Genomic DNA, 4,329 nt, shown 5'->3' on the forward strand with positions numbered 1-4,329 from the left:
AGGGATAATGGCAACCTGCTGTTCATGATCGGAGAATGCCTGCCAAACGCACCCCAGCTCATTGTTATTCTTCTGATTATTTCAGTCCCATGATCTGGATCCGCGGTCACTACCTGCCCTAAGTAGATGTAATCCCTTACCATTTCCAGTGCCTCGCTAGCTATCGTAAACTGTGTTCTCTTCCGAGACTGTTAAACATTACTTTTGCTTTCCGCTGGTTCATTGTTCGACCCACCCTTCTGCTTTGCCTCTCACAGTCAGTGAGCATGCATTGCAATCGGTCCCCTCAGTTACTAAGCAAGGCAATATAATCAGCGAATCACAAGTTACTAAGGTATTCTCTATTAACTCTTTTCCCCAATTCTTCCCAATCGAGGTCTCAGAATATCTCCTGTAAACACGCTGTGAATAGGATTGGAGAGATCGTATCTCCCGGCCTGACGCCTTTCTTTATTAGGATTTTGTTGCTTTCTTATGGAGCACTACGGTGGATGTGGAGCCGCTATAGATATCTTTCAGTATTTTTACATACCGCTCGTCTACCTCCTGATTCCGTAATGCCTCCATGACTGCTGAGGTTTCGATTAAATAAAACGCTTTCTCGTAATCAATGGAAGCTATATATAAGGATTGCTGATATTCGCGCATTTCTCTATCACTTGATTGATTGCGTGAAAATGGTCTATTGTTGAGTAGCCTTCATGGAATCCTGCCTGATCCTTTGGTTGACAGAAGTCTAAGGTGTTCCTTATACTATTTGCGATTACCTTAGTAAACACTTTGTAGGTAACGGACAGTAAGCGGATCTGTCCATAATTTTTCAAGTCGTTGGCGTCCCCTTTCTTATAGGTTAGGATTTTGTTAGCGTTCTTCCAAGATTCCGGTAAGCTCGAGGTCATGCGGCATTGCGTATACAGCGTGGCCAGTTTTCTAGAACAGTCTGCCTACCATCCTTCAACAAATCTGCTGTTACCTGACCCTTCCTCCCCAGCTGCCTTCCCCCTTTGCATAGCTCCCAAGGCTTTCTTTACTTCTTCCAGCGTTACTTGTGCGATTTCAAATTCGTCTAGACTATTCTCTTTTCCATTACCGTCGTGGGCGCCAATGGCACTGTGTAAATCTCAATAGAAATACTCAGCCATTTGAACTATCTCATGCATATTAGTAATGATATTGCCGGCTGTCTCTCTTAACGCATACATCTGATTCTTGCCTATTCCTAGTTTCTTCACTGCTTTTAAGCTTTCTCTGTTCCTGAGAGCATGTTCAATTCTATCCATATTATGCTTCCTTATGTCAGCTGTCTTACGCTTGTTGACTAACTTGCGAAATTCTGTCAATTCTATTCTAGCTGTAGGGTTAGAGGCTTTCATACATTGTCGTTTCTTGATCAAATCAGTTCTTCGTCTCTCTCGGCATGTCTACCTTGACAGCATCCTGCGTTTGGTAAACTATGTCTAGTCTCTCTAGGATGCGTCAGCCTGCACTAGTCTTAGAGAGGCTTTCACATTGTGCCGTACATTGCGCTTCAATGAGCTCGTCTATCCTGTTATGTAGGCCTAATTGTAGCAACTTGTCCGTGCTGGTGCTGATCGGTAACCCTATGGCTAGATTCTATATTTTCCAAATGAGGCATTCTAGTTTGATCTTCTCCGCGACCTGCCATTTCAAGTACGGCGCTACGTATACTATTGTACTTATTACAGAGGCCTGTATTAGCCTAATCATGTTTTCCTTTCTCATTCGACTATGTTTGTTTGCTTTCCTTCTGATCAGCCTCATGATTTGCACTACAGTTCCTTCCAGTCTTCATAGGGTTTCTTCGTTGTTGCCTATGCCTTCGATGAGGAGCCTCAATACCTTGATCCAGTCAACCTTGGGTTCCTCATCGGCCGTCTTTAACTGCATCTCCTCTCTATAAGTGGGATCTTCCCTGTAGTTGCCTGATTTACGACCTCAGCGAGTTCGTCTGTACAGCAACAGCTCCGATGTCTCTGCCGAGCAGATTAGCCCTGTCACGTCCCGATATCGTTCGATTGTTTCGACCACTGTTTGAAGCGTTTGTTCTATTGGCCCGTCACTTCCGTTCCACACCCATAGCGTGATATCATCAGCGTATAAGGTATGATTGAGTCCCTCGATTTCTTGTAGCTTGGCTGGCAGCCGGATTAGCGCCAGATTGAATAGCATCGGTGATAAGACCGAGCCGTATGGCGTACCTGCGTTGCCCATCTCGATCTCCTATGAAACTAGGTCCGCTATCGTGATCTTTGCCTTTCTGCCTGTTAGGAAATTGCGTATGTTATCGTACTTCCGTTTTCCCAGTCCTAGTTTTCTTACTCTATCTAGTATTGTTGCATTTGTTGCGTTATCGTAGGCCTTTTTTAGGTCGAACCCGAGAATCGCCTTCGTCGATCTGCCCGAATCTTCTGTGATTTGATGCTTTAGTGGTAAAAGAGCGTCCTTGGCTGAGAGATTCCTCCAGAATCCTATCATCGTGCGTGGGAGCGCTTCCCAGTCCTCGAGGAAGGTGGTTATCCTCGCTAGGACCACGTGCTCCATGAGTTTCCCCACGCAAGAAGTGAGAGATATGGGTCTCAAGTTCTCGATCTGCAGTCGCTTGCCCGGTTTAGGTATTAACACGATTTGTGCCGTCTTCCATTGTTGCGGAATCAACCCTGCCTCCCAGCATTCGTTAATATATTTTAACTTAGTTACAGACTCATCGTCCAAGTTCCTTAGCGTTTTATTCTTTACCCCGTCTAGTCCGGGTACCGACTTGGTATTGAGTTTTTGTAGGGCTGCCCTGACCTCTGACTCGCCGACTTTGTTGTCTAATTCGACATTTACCTGCGCTGTGTAGTCGGGGTGTACGACGGGCATCGCTTGCAAGATGCATCTTTTCTCGATTTCCTTGAGGAAATACTGCTCTGTCCCTGGGTACGCTTGTATTAGCCCATTTATATTTTGCCTATCTGACGACTTGGTCCCGTCCGGGTCTAACAAATATCGAAGCATGTTCCACTTTTTTGTCATTCCTATCTGACTGTCCATTTCGTTGCATGTTTCCTCCCACTCTTGTCTGCATAGCTGCTGGGCGTACATTTCTATGTCCCTGTTCAATTTGGCTATCTTTCTACGAAGCCTCCGGTTGTGTTTTTGTTTTTTCCATCTCTGTTGCAGCCCTGCCTTAACCTCCCACATGTGTAGAAGCTTACTGTGTAAGTTTTCTAAATGCACCTCCGGCGGGACCGTTTTTGTAGTAGCCGCCGCATCTCCCTTCAGTTTTTCGCTCCATTCCTCAATACCTAGTGTCGTGTCGTCGGCCTCCTCCCTCATTTTCCTGAATTTGTCCCAGTCAACAACCTTAAATTCTCTACCCTTTGTCTTGCGCGGTCCTGCCCTTACCTTTGTTTCTAGTATATTGTGATCACTCCCAAAATCGCGTTGCGTATTTGTCCACTGCGTGTCCCCTGTGTTCTTGGTGAATGTTAAATCTGGCCTAGTATCCGCGCAAACACTGATACCTATTTTCTTGGGAACCGATGGGAGGGTCACGAGGGTCAGGCCTTCATGGTGCGCCTCTAGCCAGTGGTCCCTGCTTTTCTGAGTATCGATTTTGTAGCCTCATGCCGCGTGTTGGGTGTCAGAATGCATTCCGATCACTACCGCTCGGTTGCCCGCTATGGCTAAGTTTTTTTTTAAGCGTTCTAAATTTAAGGTGTCTGAATTTTGGACTGCTATAAACATTTATTGAAAAGCGACTGTCCTTCGTTTTCTGCATGGATACGAGTTCTAGAAGAACGTGATCTATTGTTTTTAGACCATGCAGAATATTTTTTTTTAAATTGTCTGTACTGATAGCGCGTTTGTAATCTTTGAGTACAATGTCACTAAATTCTGGACATTACTATCATGCATATTGCATAATTGACTCATTAGCAGAAATTGCTAATTAACTTTTTGTTATTACCGTTAAACAACGTATTGCAATCTAGAAACTCCAGCCTGAGAGCTTGCAATGCAAATTTGTTTGGAGCTACCTGTAATGATTGCGTGGGTTTCTGGATACATGCCTTAAAACTATCGTAAAAATGCACAATCCTACCGCTTGAATTTTTATATTTACGAACTCCTCGTTTTATACATTCAAGCACAGAAGTAACAGGAACACGCAGGCATTTCGTCGCACGCTACGGCAATGTATAGGTCGAAACTTGTGTCATCTTGAAAATTTGTTCCAAATCGATACGGTATGCTAACTTATTGTTTAGAATTCGTGCACTTCAATAGGTACCGTAAGGTAAATAATCAAAACAGCTGGTAGTG

This window comes from Dermacentor andersoni, chromosome 10 (assembly GCF_023375885.2).
Source record: "Dermacentor andersoni chromosome 10, qqDerAnde1_hic_scaffold, whole genome shotgun sequence".
In the NCBI taxonomy this organism is placed as follows: Eukaryota; Metazoa; Arthropoda; class Arachnida; order Ixodida; family Ixodidae; genus Dermacentor; species Dermacentor andersoni.